The following is a 19,814-nucleotide window of genomic DNA, read 5'->3' as shown; positions in this document are numbered from 1 at the left end:
TCATCTCCTGAATTGTTGTTGCTTCTTGATAGAACAGAGTAATTTCTAGAAATGAGTGAATGCATTTTGTAGTCTGGCTAGTTAGGATTAAGGTGCCTTGTCTGTCTTTTCTTGTACTGAGTGGAAAAGGCCAAAATGGCTTTGAAAGATGAGCCTTGAGCATGCAAATGCTGCCCTGTTTCTCCTGTGCTGGGGACTGCAGGTGAGCCTGGTGACTGCTGGACCTGGGCAGCCCTTGAGAGCAGTTTGTCTCCTGTTTGAATGAGGGATGAGGGCTCTCAGGGGTGTAGGAGCTCCTGGCAGAGGATGGAGAAAGAGGTCTGGGAAGATGAGAGGCTGAGGATGAGCCAGCCCCTGTCTGCGTCCGTTGAGGGGACAGTTATCTCTGCGCTTTTGTGTACTGCCTGAGCATAGGGGAGAGAGGCTCCTTGGCAGTGTGTGATTTCTGACCAACACAAGTGTTGCTGAGGATGGAGACATGCATTTCCTTGATTGCTGATTTAAACATGAGGATCCAGACCACTCGTGGCGCACAGCATTAGTGTACTCTACACAGAAGGGAGGAGTTTCGGGGCTCCTTGCAAGTGTCTGTGAGGTGCTTGTACAGAGACAGACCTGGCTGGATCAGCAGAGGTAGCTGAGCAAGCAGTACTCTGTCCTGCCAGGAAGATCTGAGAACTGCAGCAGCATAGTTTCTACAAGCTCTTGTGCCCAGACAAAGGAAGCTGAATGCAGTGCTTACTGCTTCCCTCCATCCTGTGTGGGGCTGATAAGCTGGTGATCATCCGCTGCATCTTTTGTGATGTCTGGCACCTGGCATGGTAGTACTCACCCTCACCGGCTGAGTGACTTCAGCTGAGGACAGTAATGATTTGCTTCTGAGTCTGTGTATAAGCTGGATGGGAGGGTTTGTCAACACACTAACTGCAGCAAATGTTGTCTTCAAAATTTCTGTGGTTCTACAGTGAGAGACTGAGAAATAATACGTATTCAGAGTAAGAAACAAGTTATAGCTGTACGGAGCCTCTGAGAGGGGTTTCCAGTGGCCAGGGAAGCTGGTTGTGCAGTCAGGGACTTCAGGAGAAGCCCTGGGGAATCTATTGTGTGTTTTTCTTATTTATAAGAATTCACCCCTTGCGAGTGTCACTACTTGCAGGTATATTCTGTAGCAACATGTTGCAGCATGACCTAAACCTCATCGGAGGCATCCTGTGTAGGATCAGCAGTAAACTTGCACATTTATGCCTAGAAACTGTATGTACCAGCTGCTCTTGGTATTTGTTGTAGCAGCACAAAACAGCACTGCTGTGACTTGCATCCTGGAAGCAAATTAAACCCAGAAAACTGGGGTGCTTTAAAAAAGAAAGTTGATATCTGTGGGTTGTTGGGGTTTTGATAAAGCCTAGTGGGCTTGATCCTGCCCTTCTGGTTCAGATTACCCATGGGGGTGAATGCTGAGCTTTGGCAGAGCAAAAGTGCATGAGGGGTTGACAGGTATGGCAGCAGACTGATATGTCAGAGACAAGGAGAGTGAGAACAGAATGAGGAGAAGTTTGCTATTTAGTTTGGCTTACCTGAGAGAGTCTTAAACAACATTAATAAAGGGAAGCAAGGAGAAGTGTATTGATTTGCGTAGCAGCTTGCACATGCTACAGCTAAAATCTTTGCTTATGCAGTCACTCTCTTAGTGCAGGTGTCTAACATGCTCCAAAGGCAGTTGTTCTGTGGTGCTCATGGGGAACAGAAGTGTTGAAACAACAGTCTAACAAGGTAGAGAGAACAGAGGAGATGGTTTAGTGTTCCTTAATTAGATGAGCTCAATTGTCTAATGAGTAAATGTTAATTTTACTGTTTTACGTGTCCTCCTTGCTGCCTCACCTCCCCCTCTTCCCTGAAAGAAAAAAAAAATTGAGCAGTATTATTTTGAAACTGAGATCAAGTGACTAACGAGTCCTCTTTGGGGCAGAACAATGCTATCCTGCCCTCATTCTGTTTGTGGGTCAGTTGGTCTCAGTGTTCCCCTAAGCACACTGATGCTGGTGGTCCTTGGCTGCTGTCCCACAGCTCACTGCTCTGCTTCAGGAGGAACCTGTAGCTTGGGGCAGATACAGATGATAAAGGACATGTACAGGGTTTGAGCATTGGAGAGGCACTGGGGGAGCCAAACTGTGCAGCCTGGCAGGTCCAGGGCCCTGACAGCCATCTCTGCCCATGCTGGTATGAACAGTTCTGAGCAGCGCTGTGCTGGGAGCTTTGCTTTACTGCCTCACCCTCTCCATCCTCCCCTTTCTTCCGGCAGGCTTCAGTGCATCTGTAGAGAGAATGAAAACGCCCTTCCGCAGTTGGTTTAGTCTGACTGAAGATGACAGTGCTGTAAAAGGAGTGCTCTGCATCTGCCCTACCCCCAGCTGCACAGCTGAGGTAGCACCCTGCCACTTCCAAATGCTCCCACCAGCACGTTGCAGCCACATGTGCTCACTGATCTTACAGAAAATGAAGCCTGCAGAGAAGAATGGGGAAGAGGGAGGGTTGTTTTGGGCTGGATTGGTGAGCTGCTCCAGTTCATCTCCATTGATGGAACTGGCTGGAGCTGACCCAAGGGAGAGGGTGCAGACTGTGAGGGCTCCAGGAGGCTGAGACTGTTCCTTTGGTGGCAGCCTGCAGCTGGATTGGGTAAAGCTGTGAGATTTCATCCCTTGTAGTTGCTTTCTGTGCAACCTCTGCCCAAACTGCTTCATCCTCAACCTTCTGAGACCCCTGTCAAAGTACTGACTGTTTAGTAAATGTGCTTAGTTTTGTGTTAGATGCTGAGAAGAGAGGTAGTAAAAAAAAAAAAAGTACTTTAACTCACTCTCATAACTTCTCAGCTGAGCATTTGCATGTGATGACATGAATTCTCAAAGCTGTGTTTCAGGGATGTTTTAAATTGAATGTGCATCCTGAGGTGTCAACAGGCCATTTGTGGGTGTTGGAACGTCATCGGCTCAGGTGCTGGCTTGAATTCTATTTACTTTGCAGAATTCTTCAGTCTGATGTCTCAGTGTTGAAAAAGACAGTTCAAGAAGAAAAATATATTTTGTCATGTGCATCCAAGGTAAAGCTGTTCTTGTGGGACTGACTGCAAACCTATAGCTTGTCATCTGCTGGGCAGGGAAATGTCATCGTGTTAAACAAGATCTCTCTGTATGTCCTGTAGCTCTGCTGGTGTGTTGTCAGAAATACAAGGAGAGTCGCCAGAGGGGCACAGGCAGCAATTGCATGTTCCTGGCAGCCCCTGCTGTGCTGCAGCCATTATCCAACAAGGGCTATCTGCTCATCTTGGTCATGGTGGTGGGATCCGGTGCAAGCAGTGACTTAACTGTCTCACCTTCTTCAACCAAAGAGGATATGGAAAAGGTACCATGAGACTAGGAAGGTGAGGAGAGCAGGAACTGTTCCTGCTTGTGCAGACTCTTGAGAGTGACAAGCAAGTTTGCAGCCTTGCAGGCTTTCTTTGATGCCCTCATGCAGTGTCCTTTGTGAAGGTATTATACTTTTCCTCATCTCTGCACATCGAGTGTCTTTCCTACCCGTTGCTGCCACCTCAATCCTGTAGCTCTCATGTCCGATATGTAGAATACAGCAAGTTTATAGCACATGTGGTACTACTCAGTTAGAAAAAACCAGTCCTGTCACAGTGTATTGTCACCTTTCTTGTCTTCCACAGGCACCTTTGTCTGACTCTTCTCTACCCTGAGGAAAATGGCCCCTTTGTTGGTACCGTGTAAGAACTTTACCAAGCGAACCTGGGGTTGATTGATGTCTCAGAATGACATTCTTACCCTAGCAAGTAGGCTTAACTTTTGAGAGCTCCTGGATCTTTCCAGAAAGCCACACAGTAGTACTAGCTCACAGTTTTTGGAGCTCCACCAAGAAATGCTGCTGATAACATCCTGTTGAAAAGCTTTTGACCTGGTAGGTAGGTGAAGGGAAGAAATAGATCCCTAGACCCATCGGGGCCCTTTCTGCCCTTTATGTACATAGTCATCCGTGAAAATCTGTTTCTTTGCATTGAGAAATCCTGCTGGCATTGCAGGATTGGCTTTTAGGTCCTGCAGTGTGCTTGTGAGTTCAGAGTTGCATGTTCATGTTTGTGTGTGCAAGCTGATGTGACAGAAGGGTGTAAATACAAGTGAGGTCAAAATTAAGACAGATAAATGTTAAATCTCTTGCAGCTGCATTGCTTAAAGATGAAATTTGAAAATATTAATTAAATTTAGGTGAGTTTACAGTTGGCAACCAGAACACTTAAGATGTTTGTTGAGGTGTTGTTTTCTGTCTTATGATTTCCTGAAGCTTTCATTGTGAAACATTAGATCTTTCCTATTTCCATCAAAATAGAGGTAATGGTCAATATATCATGTTGGTTTTTTGAAATAAGCAAAGATTCATTGTCTGGGAGTTACTTTTGTATTTCTTTTTATCTGGGACTAGTAATCCACTTGGCTTTGATAAGTAGCTGAGATCTTTCAGCTTTTTCAGTCAAGGCTGTGTGAAAAGTATTAATTTTCCACCAGGTTTGAGCCTTTAATAGGCAAACATCTAAATAGAAATAAACTTACATGGTGTGGTCTCCTGAAGCATTCAAACAGGTCATGTACTTCAGAGTTCAATTTTGTTAATCTCCCAATTACAGCTGGAAAACACATTGCTGAAGCTGATTTTGAGTGGTCAGGCTTTTTTAGCTGAAATGCAAGAAAGCCGTCAAAAATGGGGTAAGGGCAGAGGAGATGTTTGTTCACTGAGGAAGGTGCGAGAAGAGCTGCAGTGGGAGATGCTGGGGTACACATTAGTTCGCAGCATCTGGTCGCTCGCAGCTGCCCCAAGTCTGCCCTCCTCTCTCTGATCCCGCACTGATACCGCAGGCAGTTGTTGTTTATGCCTTTATTCTTGTGTTCTCTCTATATTGTTATGAAAGCACTGCATGCAGAGGGGGATGGTGACTTCCAAAACCGCCACGTTTTATTAGGGCTACAACAGTTGAGATTTCCAATGCAGAGGTTTGGTTGTATCATATAGAGTTGGCATAGACATACGCCCAGCTGCGGTATGGTAACTCCTGGTTTAATTTTTACCCTTTCCTGCTGCGTTATGGTTTGGGAAACATACCTATGTGCATACCCCTGTGAATGTTGTACCTGGTTTCTTTTGAGCCACACAGTGATGCAGCAATGCACTAAGAGAGAGGGACGGGATGAGCCACCCAGCTCCATGGGTCTGGAGTAGAAGGGATCACTTACATGCAAAATGTGTGCAGAGAGAAAGTTTCTTTTTACCTGTTTCAAAGGGTCTGTATCTTTGTGGAAATGAAATTGGTTTGCAAGGGTTGAGTGGAGCCCTGTGTTGCGATTTGGTCTGGAGCGTGCTGTGCCGCTGATGATCGTGGCTGCTGTGTGAAACACCGGGCAATTAATTAGATCTACTTGGTTTTTAGGGCTCTGTCACAAGCTCTAAGCCAGGTCTGTATTGTGTTCCTCAAGAAAGAGGCTCTTGAATTCTCAGGAGTAATATCACCTTTTAAATACATCCTTCCCCCTGTGCCCACCCCCATGCTGCACCCCCAAAACCCCGAACAAACCAAACCACACACACATACAAAACAACCCACAAAAACCCAACAGCTGGTATACCCTCCTAGGTGGGTCAGGGAGACATCCTAGGCAAGGTTCAAAGTAAAGATTTCTAGCAGAACTTAACTTGTATTAGCTGCTGTTTACCTAGCCTCTGTGCCTGATATTCCACAAAGATTTATGTGTGCAAACTTCCAGTTTGCTGTTAAGTCACACACTGGAAATTTGTACATGATGGTGTGTGAATTGGAAGTAAATAATTTAATGGATTCTGTGGCTGCTGCATTTTGCAGAGTAGAAATGTGACCCTGTTGCGAAGGAACAGGTAACTGTCAAAGTAGCTGTAGTTACGACGTGATTGAAGTTGAAGGTTCTTAGTGGAAAAATTTGCTGAAGTTCTATCATTTTTAACATTTAAATTGTATAAATGATACAACTTACTGTACTTCTTCTGATAGCTTGGTGGCAGTAACAAAGATACTGGTCTAGACTGAAATCCTTCATATCCATGCTTAATAAATTAAGATGTCAATGTCTCTGTTACAGCCATGTGGATGTTAGATGCTTAGAAAGCCTTCTCAAAGCAAGAGAATTTGCCAAATACTAAAATAATTATAAAATTTTTTAAAAATCCACCAAATTTTTCAGATGTTTGAAAGGGTTGTTCATCAGTGGAAAGAAAATAGCAGTGATAAGCCAAACAGTCTTACTAGAACAAAAAAATGTTTTGCAGAAACTTGCCAAGCTCTAGGCTTGGCCTCCTACCTACATGACATGTCCCCAAAGCCATCACAGGACGGCTCTTCACAGCATGTTGACTGAGTTACAGCCTGGGGTTCTCCACAGCAGCGCCTGCAGGCCCACTGCATTGGAGCATTTGTCCCCGACCCAGCTCGGGTGCTTGTGGGGGGTGTAATCCTGCAGTGCCATCCAACAGCAGCTGCCTGCCAGCTGGGTGCTTGGGCAGCAGTCCTTGTTGGGGTGGAGGTGTGGGAATCCTGTGGGTCTCCGCTCTGCTGGGGCAGAGGAGTTGCAGCCCTTCCTGTGGAGTCTCCAAGTCCATGCTGTGTCTCACAGCCTGACAAAGTGGAGCGGTGTTGCTGTCTGGGTGAGTTGTGTCCAGAATAATTTTATATCCTGTGACTGGAGAAACTAGATGTCTCTTTGAACATAATGTGATGTTTGGGGTTTGTTTGTTTTTTAATGCCCATCCTGGACTGCTTCCTCTGTGGCAGGGCTGGGAATATGTGATATAAAGCAGAACTGTGAAGCAGCAAAAAGGAAGAAATGCAGGAATGTGCATGGTGTCTGTAAGTTTTGTTACAAGCTCAAAAAGACTCATTTTGGAGGGCTGAATTTAACTGCCTGAAAGGTTCAAGTCCTGACAGGACAGAGGTACTGGGGGCTATGATGTGGCATTGCTTGGAGATGCTCCAGGGGCGTGATGGCTCCCGCGGCTGGAAGCAGGATTCTCGTAGGCTTATTTGGGATCAGGACCAGTCTTCAGCTTTTAACAAAATTAGCAGATGCGCTGATGATCGACCAATATATGTGAGTGTTTGGCTGGATTTTTCCTTCTCTTTCTACTGTGCCTATGTGGATGCTCTCTCTAGAAGTAGATTTTTCCTTTTTTTTCTACATTGGAGCAGATATTCGGTTGTGTGGTATGTGTTATCTCTTTCTATTAACCTCACTGTGTTGTTTACACTCCCTGTCAGCATAGCTTTGTTTGTTACTGTGTTGTGAGACAGAGGAGCACGAGAAAACATCCAAGCAAGTCGTATATCTCTTCCAGCTGGACTATTTCACATTGTCTGGAACTTCATTCCGTGTTTTTTTGGAGCAGTTTTACTGAATCTTTAATGTCACATTCATGCATTCCAGCAAACTTTTAAGAAAAAGCCTATGACTCATCAAGGAAAAACCCCAGCAGCAGGGAGCACAAACACTCATTTAATGCTCAGCTGAGGACTACTGTGCATATAGAACATGAAAGGGCTTACAGAGAGGGACTCAGCTTGGAGGAAGGATTTATTGCTAGTGACACCTATTTCCAAATTTGAGATCCTGGAAAAATTCCTCTCAGCAGGTTTTGTACAAAAACTTGAAGGCAGTTTGGTTTAAGCCTCTGTGTTGCTGGGGTTGTGGTGATGCATGTGTGCTGACAGGTGCAGCTCTGCTGTTGTCCAGTGTGGCTGGAAGCCCTGACCCTCCCTGCTGCTGAGAGAAGGGGGCAACAGGGGCAGCTACTGCACGACTTGGAGGAAGGAATGGATTGGCTTGATGTGGTTGATGCTGCCCGTCGGGATTGGGCTGGTATGGGGTCTGCTGATGGGTGCCACGCGCTGTCTGCATGCTGGACGCGTGCTTGAAGTTTTGCTCATGATGAGTTTTTATGAGCTGAGGTACCTAACAGAGAACGGAGTTTCTCCAGGTGCCAGGGATGAGGAGTCAAATGACTTCTATGAGGGATGTGATTGAATTGGAATAACAACACAAATACTTAAGGCTAGATTTGGGGGGAGATGGTTGATTCTCAAAGTCTTCAATTGCGGACAGCAGCACTGGGATGTGTCCAGCTTGCTGTGAGGGTTAATGCATGTATTGGTGAATATTGGGCTAAATGCAGGATAGGCAGTGTGCAAATGTAAAGAACATCAGTACCACATATTGTTATGGAATAGCTAGGGAATGGATCAAATGGACAATGAAAAGGCATTTAATAGGTTATGGAAGGCCATCTCTGGCTAAGTACTGTTGCTTTTTTAAGAATTTGGCTGAACAAGGCACATTTCAGTTTAGAACGTTTGCATTTTTTTGTGAGAAGTAGATGGCTATTGTGGAAGAACTGTTGGGGACTCTCTGTTTTCCTGGCCATCCAAACATTTATTTGACTGGTGAACTGTTTCACTTGCGACACCGCAGAACTTCTGGAAAGTGAAAACAAGATATTTTCTCCCTTTTAATGTGGACACTTGAAAAAAATTAGAAAATTTCAAAGTTGAAGAGAAATGAAAAGCCATTCCTAAATACATTTTGACAGCTTTGCATATTTAGATGCCTCAGCTCACTTGGATCATATTTCCTGTGGTCCATTGAGACTCTGTGGCCTCTCCCAGGGAAATAACCTTTTGTTCTGCTGGTTGTGGCATAAACCTTTCTGTGTACTCACTGCAGGGAACTGGGATCCCATGGGTCCAGCTCCTGGGCTGAAAGTTGGGTGGCTCTGCTGCACTTTGTTCATCTCCTTCAATGTCACCTCTGTGCTGGCAGTCCCAACCTCTGCAGGGTTTTGGGAAGCATCGGGTAAGGCCAGTCCTGAACACAAGTCCCTGACTGGGTCAGTGTGGTGTTGAACTTGAAACACAAGGACATGTAACTGTTTGTGTATGTCCCAAATTTAAATGCTAGTAATTTGAGGTTCATTTTTGTGTGTGGGCTTTGCACGTGCAAAACTGCAGCAGGCATGCAGGGTCTAGTTGATTGGAAATCTTTGTTAGAAAGGGATTTCTAACAAGATGGGGAGAAACATTATTTTTTTTAATTATTTTTTTTAGTGTAATAAATCAAGTGCTGACCTGACTGAATTGCAGTAGCTGAGTTCTCTGCCGCTGTGGCTTGAATCTGTTTGCCTGGCCCTGCAGATATGACATTGCCTTCAGTGGTGTTAGAGTAGGATTTTGGTTTTGTGTTCTTTGTTCTTTGTATGAAATTCCTACTAAATCCATTTGTTTGGGCTGATGTTGGATAGTTGGAAAATAATCACTGGGGGAAATGATTCTAAGCAAGGAGATAGTGCCACTTTGCCACTTTGCCACTTATTAATGGTTTCCTTTCCTCAAGGAAGTGTACTAACCCAGCCATGTGCTGCTGTCTGCTCTGCTTGTTCTTGTCATTGACATGCAATGTGGCAGGATTGGACCTGTGGTCTCTGTGGACTGTCTCACCTGTCACTCTTTCTACCTCTCTATAACTAGGTTACTTTGTAGAGAGTGTTGAATTTTGTTTAAAAAAAAAAAGTAGAAGCAAAAGATATTGGAGCCCAACATCAGCTGAGGCAGAGCAGCTGTTTATACCAGGCAGTGGAAAGAGCTGTAATTGGTAAAATGTTGGATCTCTTGATGTTTCTGTCTGTGTTGTGGCAGTTTCCATGCTGTTAACTTTGAGCATCCCAGTTCTCAGGCATAGATGGGGGAAACAGGTAATTTGTCAGGGCACAAGACAGAAGTTTTGATGGACAGCTAATAACTGTTGCAGCTCTTTTTTTTTTTTGCCAAGCAGTTATATGAAAATTCTCTGCAGTTGGTGGGTTGCCCACTTTTAATCAAACCCATGTTTCCCAAATCTAAACACTCAATAGAAAACAGAGCTGCGCAACAATCGAGTGTATTAGAGTCCAGGTTTTGGGTTAGTTTGAGCAATAAGCATTTAATTTTCTGAAGTGTAGGTCGGTAGCTGATCCTCTTAGAAAGTGTATTGGCTTGTTGTGTGTGTTCTGGGCAGAGTGAGGCTGAGCCTCTCTGGTGCAGCCCTGGAAGGCAGCAGTGGCTCGCAGCAAGTGATGCGCTTGCTCCATGGGAAAACCCCTGTGGCTCAGGTGTAGACCTTAACGGCTTAACTTGGGAGAAAAGAACCTCAAGACACCTCAAAATAAAATCCATATAAGGTATTAACTAATTAAATTTTTGTTCAGAAAATGGAACACTTATCCCATAAATCCAGACATTCCTCATTCATGATAGTCCTGGTTAGGTCATGGGAGCATGTTTGACTTGCTGCTGATGGCTTGGAGTCACCTCTAGTTGTTTTTGTTACACCACAGAGATCTGGACATGAGTAAATTCCACATCTGTGTTTTGCCCTAGTCGTATTTCTCTGCATGAGCTGCCCAGCTGCCTCTGCACCTCTCTGGACATGTTCACCACGGAGCTGTCAGTTATATGGCTGCTTTGTGGTCTGGCTGTAAAAGCGATGTGTGGTTTGTCTGGGAACTTGGTATCTTGACAGACGCTAATTTCTTTCAAATTGTGATGTGAATAACAAAGAGCAGGTGGAGTTAATGCTGTGAAAGAGGGCTATAATGTTCTGAGAATTCTTGCTGACCTCTTTCAGCTTGTACAAAGCCAGCTATGAGCACCGAGTTCCCAGGTTGCTCAGCTTGCTTGCAGGAGATGGGTTTGTGGAAGATGCGTGTAAATCCTAGGACGGCTCCCTATTGCAGAAGCTGAGATCCCACCATCTTGGAGCCCTGAAGTGTCCGTGTGATGAGACTAGATCCAAGGATGGAACCTGACTTTTCCATACGTGTGATTTCAGCAGGGTAGGGTAAAGGTTGTGTCCAGAAGTGGAGTTCTGCATCCTCTGCTTTTCCTCTCCTTGCTGCCTCCTACCCAGAACAAAAGTCGCAGGTATGAAGGCCTAAACCTGGAGCCGCTGTACTGAGTAGAGGAACAGGTCTGGGCATGGGTGATGCGTGTAACACCCGTTGCCTCTGATCTGCAGGTGGTTATAGAGAGCACCCTGATGCTGTATGTGCTGTGAATAAAGTGCTGGTGGCTTTGGGTACTGTTGCCACTTTCTTCCTTTGGCGGCCTTTTTTGCAGCAAAATAATGGGTGCTGTATATTAAAACCTAATTTTTTTTCCCTGAAATTTCTGCATCCATCAGCTGTTGTCTCAGATGCTGTTTTACAAACAATTAAAAAGCTTGCTGTTTTGCTTGGCCTGGAAGGAGAATCTCCCAGTCTCACTTCTGTATGTTATTTTTGAGGGAGGCATTCCCATGCAAGGCTGGCGAGAGCGGCTGCGTAAGGAGGTGTTGCCCAGTCCTGGAGAGTGATGCAGGGCTTCCTGGAAGCCACACAAGCAACATGTGCAGAGCCAGGCCACTGCCCAGTTCAGAGAGGGGGGAAAAATCAAATCCACAGCAGGGTTAGGCTTGGAGCTTTGAATGCAGCACAGGGCAGATGCAAGGCAAGGTTTGCCCTTTGCTGTAGTTTCTGGCAGAGTGGAGGTGTGGCAATTCACTTACCATATCCCACCTCGCCGTAGAGCTTCAGGGAGCCCTTGTGCCATGGGCTGGAAGGACTCAGGAGTGCCAGATCAGTCTAGGAAAAAAGAAACAAACAACCAAAGAAAAAAACTCACAAACAAACAAACAAAAACCAAACAAAACTGCCACAGAAAATCCCCCTGACCTATTAGGAAAAGGGGAAAAAAGAAGGGGTAGCTTGGGTTAGGCTGAAACAGCCTTGCATGCTGTGTAAGAACAAACTGATGTTACTCTTCTGGGAAGAGGCTTTCTCAGCCCATGTTCCACACCTGGGAGGAATTCAGGCCAGTGAAGAACCAGCCCAGAAAGAGGTGATCCCCAGAGGCTGATTTGCATTTGTTCACGAAGAAAATACTTTGAAGATGCTCCAAGTGCAGACTTGCAAATGAGCTTCCTGGTGTGCCAAGTGTATGAAGCTCTGCCCTTCCCTGCGCCTCGGCTCCCCACCTCGCAGGGCTTTGCCTGGCTTCCCTGGGGGGCTGGCAGGAGTGTCGATGGGCAGGAGCGGGGAGCAGCTTGGACCCAGCTGGCCACAGCGGTGACCTGGCTCTGGCTGGGCTCCCTATCTTGCTTGTGTGTCCATCTGATTTATTTCTGCAGCTCATGAAAGGGAAACAAATAAAACCAAAACAAACCACACACACACACATACAACCAAAACAAATGAAATCAAACACAAACAGAAACACCCTAGCTCCCAAGCTTAAGCCCAAATCTTGGACCCCTTTGTGGGTAGAACTTCCTTTGAAGTTACTGGGTGTGATTATTGCAAGGTCAGAGAAAAGTGTGCATTGAGGGTCTGGGTGAGATACTTTTCTTTTTTTCTGACAAAGTACCCCATGAATAATGAGTATTGGCTTAAAGCCTTTTTTTCCCAAATAGGTTGGTCCACACAGTGTGCCTACATGGGGAATTTCTGCCCCTGCTCTGCAGATGGGATGACAAGCCAAGGGGCTGCTGGAGGCAACTGTGCCTGGGTTGGAGCAGAGCAGGGGACTTGGGGAGCTGCCTGTGCTGACCACCAGCTGTGCTGTGTGTTGTGATGGGGGATGTTCAGCATGAAGCTGAATCCCACCCTGTGGAACGCACAAATCTTAGCTGGCCCTGAAGCCACAGATATCAGAGTAACAAGTGATGTAAGAGTTTTTCCCTTTTATATCCAAATATTGCTTCCTCCAGCTCTTCCAGCCCATGTGGTTGGATGAGGATAAGGTGCAGCAGCAGTTCCCAATAGTCAGAGTTCTTCTCTTATCTTTTGGGTGGGGATTGTTCCTGTCTTAACTCCTGTCCCCTCTCAGTCCACAAATACAAGGCCTATATAGGCTTGTGCAAAGACCTTGGCTTCTGCAGGGAGGTAGCTGCTCTGGTCCCTCAAGGTTGCTTCAACTTTTGCTGTGATATTTCAAAGGAGGGAGGAAGATGCATGCAGTGTGGGGTGGTGGGGAATGGCTCTTCAGAGGATGGGTCACTCTGGGAGTGCCCACTGTGACTGAGCAGCTCACCAGCAGGTGTGTTTGGGGAGCTTTAAATTAACATTCCTAACCAATGTGTAAAATGTGAAAGAGAACTTTGATTCAAAAAAGGAGAGAGGGTGCTGTGGAGAGCTCTGGCAACTGGCAATATTTGCTTGAATTTTTGAGAAACATTATTTCATCTTTATTATGAAGCTTATGCATGTGCATTTGCTTGTGTCCTCCCCTGTCGTGTGTCCCCTCCCCGCCTGCCCCATTTTCTAAGGCCTTTGCAATATCAAGGCATTGTTTGTTGGTCAAGAACTGGCAGCACCAGGACTGAGCTTAAAGTGGCTATAAAACCGCTTTGGTTTTATTTTGAGCACAGAAACAAATTACAGGGCCACTGTGGGGGAATGTTAGGTTATAAGTTTTATTTTCCTTATATATGTTTTAAATTGGATTAGGACTACAGCTAAACTTCACTGAGGTTGATGGGAGTCTTCCTTCCTCAAAGGACAGAAGCTACACACCCAGATGCCAATAGTTTGTAAAAACATTTCCCTAAACAGTAGACATTCCTGTTGTAAAGAAAGATCGGCAGCTGGGCCCTGGGTATGCTGGTGGTGCAGGCTCAGTTCTGCACACATCATTTGCTCCTGTAATGCTACTGTTTGGAAAAAAAACAACTAGTTACTATCCAGAAAGAGTATTCAATAAGCCTGTGAACAAATTATTGTTTGAATTTTTTGGATTATGCAGCCTGCAGTTTTTCACTGAGGAGTTGACTTAAGAGAACAGTCAGTGTTGTCTTGGGGTCTAAATTTAGAGTAAGATTGACTCCAAGGTCAAGTGTGGCCATTTCCTAACAAATAAGTGCATGTTTGTTCTTGTCCTGCAGCTCAAGGCCAGGACACTAACTTTTAAGCCTAGGGTGGGAAAAAGGTGAGGTTATTCTGTTCTGTGCAGGCTGGAGTGTAGATTTGAACAGAGGACAGTCCACATGCTTGATCCTAAATAGGAATTAAATATTTCAAGTTCTCTTCTGTCAAAGAGCTCCAGGATCAGGTCTTTGAGAAACAGTAGCAAGTAGTGCACTGGGCCATTGTATAGGGGAAGAAGAGGCTGGGGGACACCCAGTATTTCAGGTCTGAGCTGAAGTTCCTTCTGCTGTCAACAGATGCTTGGATGTTACCTGTTTCATCAGGTAAAGGTGTGAGATACCTGCCAGGATTTAAACCCAGTACTGTAGAGGAATGCAGCTTTTTTCTGGGTAAGATGAAAATTGCTCGGCTAACTCTTATGTGGTATCACAGATCTTTACAGCAAGCCCATTGGTTCAAGGAAACATAAGGAAAGGGATACATGCTCATCCTGTGTTTTCCCTGCCAGAGCCATTCCTGTCAGCCTGAGTCACTGGCACCACTGCAACATAGAAGCTGTGGCTCCCATCAAATGAAAACCAACAGGGAAGTGACCATTTGTACTGATCGTTTAGTTTTTCTTGCTTTGGTTGAAGAGACATCTCTCTCTTTCTGGCTATGGTTGAAGACAACCAGAGAAGATGTTTTGTGACTGGTACTAGTTTGGAACAGATTCTGTTTTAGTTGAGGATAAACAATGGTTCCTTCTCTGAAATGAATAAATAGCTCCTCTCCAGAAATGCTAAAATCTTCCATTTCTCAAAGGCACCAGTGGGAGAAGCAAGGGATGTGTAGGCACCAGTTCAGTACCAACTCTGTACTTCACTGCTAACCTTACAGAGGCAGCACAGTAGAGAGATTCTTCATCAATTTAGTAAAAGCCGCCTTTATTTCCATGGATATCATTACAGAAGAGGCTAGATTTGTCTGGAAACAAAGGCTCTAGTAATTAAAAAAAAAAATGGCAAAAATAAACACTAGCCACACACACACACACAAAACTAACAAAACCCACCACTAATTTTCTTAGCTAGTTTTCAAAAGATAAGTTTGTCGGTTGTGTGGTGTTTGTTTTTTGGTGTTTTTTGTTTGTTTTCAAAGGCAATATTTACAGACTTATTTCTTAGTGGATACAGTGAAAGGAGAGATTCCAAAAAGGCTTTGCTGCAATTAAGGGAATTGTTTCATTGGGTTGTGCTGCAGTGATTTAGCACGCAAGAAGGATAATACCAACTTACTGATTTACCCGCTGATCCTGAATGTTTTGATTAAAGGTCAGACTCAGAAATGCATTTGTTCTTATTTGGAAGTTTAAAGAGAATCCACCTGGGAGTTAGTTCTCTAAGTAGGAACTGAATGTGTAAATACTCACAGGTAGCTCTTTACTTATGCATGTCACTTTGTTGTGAATTTAGGGAAAGCTTTACTTGAAAACTGAAGTTCAGTCTCTACTAGTACTTACAATAGGGGAGAGCATTCCTGTATACTATCCTGACTTAGGGTATCACATATATAAATTCTGTACCTTTCTGACTTAAAGGATTTATAAAGTAGCTAAGAAGAAGATAAGAGGGGTCCAGGAGAGCTGGTTGGTTTTTCAAGTATTACTGTCTCTAAGCTTGGGAATGGTCCATCCTGACATGCAAGAGGCCTGCATGGATGAGCAAGGAACTCCTAAGGAAGAAATTAAAAGGAAATGTAGGATATGTTATAGGTGGAAATGGAGTCAGGTGACCTGGGAGAAATATAAAAACATTATCTGAGCACATGTGGTTGGGATCAGGAGAGCTGAGGCTTGCCTGGAGCTGAATCTGGTGAGAGATATACAGGTCGAGAAGTGCTTCTGCAGGTTTGTGAGCAAAGGATGACTGGGAAAATGTGGAGCAACAAGGCTACTGGGGTGGCCTATGATGAAAAGCTTGGTGAATAAGGACAGAGCAGCGGATAATGTTGATCTCAGCTTTAGCAGAGCTTTTGATACTGTTGCCCATAACATCCTTTGAGACAAACTGATGAAATACAGACTAGATAAGTGGCCTGTGAGATGGACTGAAAACTGGCTGAGCTGCCAAACTCAGAGTTGTGATCTGCAGGACGAGGCTAAGTTGAAGGCTAGTCAGTAGTGTGCACTTGTGGCAAAGAAAGACAACGGCATCTTGAGCTGGTGCTCAGACCCAAACATCTTGGATCATGGGAATGCTGAAGTTGAATGTGTGTCCTGGATGTCTGATGGGGAGCTGGGTGCCCGTGTGCTCTGTCCACGCATTGCATACCCCCTCAGTTTGTCTGCAAGAGCTGTGTCTAAACGGGACGGCGGGGCCTGGAGGCTTGGGAGTGGGTTGTGTCGTCTTCTGGTGTGGGTAGGTTTTAGATTGCAGAGGCACTGGCACCCAGTGCCCAGATGGAAGGTCCTGCTGCTGTGATGTGAGCCTGTGGGGCAGCTCAGCTCTCATCTGGTCTTCTCAGTAGCAGCGCCTCCAGTGCCCACTTCTCAGGTAGACCTTCTGAAACTTAAAAGACCACGAACACCTACTGCATAGGTTATAATGAGATATGAATTATCTTTTATTGCTTTTGTCATGATCCTAATCTGAACCACTGCTTTTAGTAGTACAGAAAATATTTACCACTGATGTTGTACATGGGGTTTCCACTGGGCTCTGTAATGAGGGATGAACAGACAGCATGGTTGAGGTGGAAAGGGTTACCTCTTGATCACTCCTCTGTGTTTTGCTGAGCATTTTAATTAAAACCAGATAGAGGAAAATTTTTCACAGTTTCCGTTTTTTAGTGATTTTTACCTGCTGTTGAAAATTGCATTAAGACATAACACTGAAGGGATGATGTAAAGAGGAATGAATGCTCCTTTTAGCTGCTATGAATAGAGGCTTCTCATGTCAGTTAAGTGTTGACTTTATAATTATGAGAAGATTACACAGTTCTGTTATTTTTCAGCTGGTCTTCTAAGATGCAAATTAACTAGCATTTCACCACTTCGTGTAACCTTTCAAAATGGAGAAGGGAGGTTTGGCTGTTAAATTGCATAAGGTCACATTTATTTGGAGGTGTTTACTGTAGCTAGCAAAGTGTAAAATTGCCTTCCTAACCCTTCAGTCTCTTCTGTCTTCTCACTCTTTGGTTTTGCAGTTCCTGTGTTTTCTTTTTGTCACCTGCAGAAAGATTTCTAATGAATAATTGTCCTGGAGGTGTTTGCTCCACAACTATACTTTAGATGTATTTTTCTAAGTGTTGCTAAAAATTCAGACATGACTTTTGCTGTCTGATGATTGTGTGTGGTGGAACTGAGTTACACACTAAATGAGTGATGTTCAGGTGATGGGATGCTCGAGAGGGTAGTGGGAACTCAGGAACACAAGAGCATCTTGCCTCTTGTTTGTCACTTTCGCTTGAGTCTGGCATCCAGCTCTACAAGTAGTAGTCCATCTTCCCAAATTCAGCTTAAAAAGAGAAAGCCTTGCCATCTTGGCTTGGAGATGGGTGAGCAGGGGGGATGTGAGGAAGGGATAAATCCTTTCTCCCCTCAAGCTAATAGCGTTTGATATTAGCGATTGAAGCCAAAGTGTATTTCACTGTTTGCATCTCAGTGCCAAGTGCTATTGCAGGACACATGTTCTTTAATAGGAGTGGCTTAGCACTTCAGTGAAGTGGTTGCAGGTTTCTCTGTGGAGGTTATGGGCCAAAGGTTTGGCTGCAGGTGCAGTGGGCAGGTTGTGAAAAGAGCAGATGATGCCAAAACTCCATTATGGCTGAGGTTTGCCTCTTATTGTCAGGTCCCTTCTGAGATAACTCCCTGATCAGCATCTTCGATGTTCTTTCCTCTGTACCCAGCTTTTGCAGAGGAGCCAGGTACTTCTACCCCTGGTCCATCTGTGAGAATGTGAAAAGTGGATAGCAAAAACCCAAGTGTGTTTCTAGTCTGCTAACTCTGGATGGTGGTTTATCACTAGTTGGGAATCAGGACATAACTGAGAGCATAAGCAGAGTCAGCGCATACTTCTTAATTGAATGCTATGACCTTGCCTGTTTCACACTGTTTTCATCTGAAAAAAAAATAGCTCTACTCTCTTTCTAATTTTCTGACATTTTATACCCACTTTGCTCCCATTTTGTGTCAAGATGAGTGAGACAGTCAGGGACAAACCAGAGAAGAGAAATGGTCCTGTGTGAGATTTGTGGATTTCTGGATCATTCATGGATACTAATTGGATGTGGATCAAGTGCATGTTCACATTTCTGTCACATTCACCAGACATACCACATACCCCCGAGTTCCCATCAGCTGCTGCAGAGCAGTGTTACCTGATCCAGAACTGACAACACCTGATCCAGCAAAAAGTCAAAGCAGTGCAGACACACGATACTGACCTAGCAGAAGTCCCGCCAATACAGAGTTAACCATCAGTACTTTACACTGTGGAGCATCTTTTTATAAGGTACTAAGGGCTGTAAAGCTGGATTTACTCAGTTGTCGGAACATTGGCCTCATCTGCTGCAGTGCTGCTGCCCACCTCAGTGGAAGGGTTGCTGCTGATTAAAGGGGGATCTACCCTTTCTGACTGGTAGAGCAGTGCTGGCTGGACACAGCTGCCTTAGGGAGCAAGTCATTGAAGGAAGAAATGCAGCTCAGGTCCTTTTGTGGTGATGCAAAACTCAGAGTTATCCTATTGTAGGAATTGTTGCAGGCGGGAATCTGACTAAAGCCTGGGAGCAGCCACCATTTCTCTGCCTTAGGTCTGCAGCGGAGAGCAGCTGAACTCATGGGACCACCCAGTTCTATAGGAGCCTCGTTTTGCTGTGGAAGTTGGCAGCATGTTGGTTTTCTGATTTTTACTTTCCTTTGCTCACCCTGCCCTTCCCCCCTCGCACCCTCCAGGGTTGGACCCATAGAAAGGAATTGAGCCTATATATCTAGCATGTAGTGTTACTGTTTCCCGGAGGTGGAGGAGGCAAAATTAGAATATCCTGTTTACATGTCATTGGAGCTATATTTGACCAGCTCTCCCAAGGGTGTTCAACTTGCTAGATCAGGACAGGCTTTTCTTATGGTCTTCCTGCAATGCTGGAGGGAAGAGTGTGGCTGTTTGCACCAGCACTGGGCACCTCCCTGGACTGGGCCTTACAGCTGCAGAGGGGGCTGGGATTTTCACTGTAGTCAGGGCAGGGTAAGTGAGCTTTGCCAGGATAGGCATTAGGTTGGTGCAAAAGTAATTGCAGTTTTGGATAGTGAATTTTAAATAATTATAACTAGGCTCAAATACATATTTATTAATCAAAATAGGAACCATTACAATAAACAATTTTTTGCCAAGTTTGTTTATTCCCGTAGTGTAAAATCTGTGCTTTGGAATTTGATGGATTCTTGGAAAGCATTTTCTGCATCCTGCTGGTTGTGGAAGCATTTTCCCTGCAAAAAGTTGTCAAGATGCTTGAAGAAGTGGTAGTTGGTTGTCATGTGGTCAGGCAAATATGGTGGATGAGGCAAGACTTTGTAGCTCAATTCATTCAGCTTTGGAAGTGTTGATTGTATGACATGCGGTCAGGTGTTGTCATGAAGAAGAATCAGGCCTTTTCTGTTGACCAGTGCCAGCTGCAGGTGTTGCAGTTTTTGGTGCATCTCACCGACTTGCTGAGCAGACTTCTCAGATTGAATGGTTTTGCTGGGATTCAGAAAGCTGGAGTGGATCAGACCAGCAGCAGATCACCAAACAGTGACTGTGTCCTTTTTTTGGAGCAATTTTGTCTTTAAAAGTGCTTTGGAG

The 19,814-nt window shown here is 44.9% G+C and overlaps 1 protein-coding gene across 1 annotated transcript in view; it reads left to right on the top strand.

The window, feature by feature from the left end:
- The window catches only part of WTIP (WT1 interacting protein), a gene marked incomplete at its 3' end in the record, with an annotated part of 77,126 nt that overhangs the window by 2,628 nt on the left and 54,684 nt on the right, over positions 1–19,814 (top strand). The window lies entirely within an intron of this gene.

The sequence above is a fragment of the Nesoenas mayeri genome (genome assembly GCF_963082525.1).
Source record: "Nesoenas mayeri genome assembly, chromosome: 12".
Taxonomy (NCBI): domain Eukaryota; kingdom Metazoa; phylum Chordata; class Aves; order Columbiformes; family Columbidae; genus Nesoenas; species Nesoenas mayeri.
This window is presented reverse-complemented; position numbering and strand designations above follow the sequence as displayed.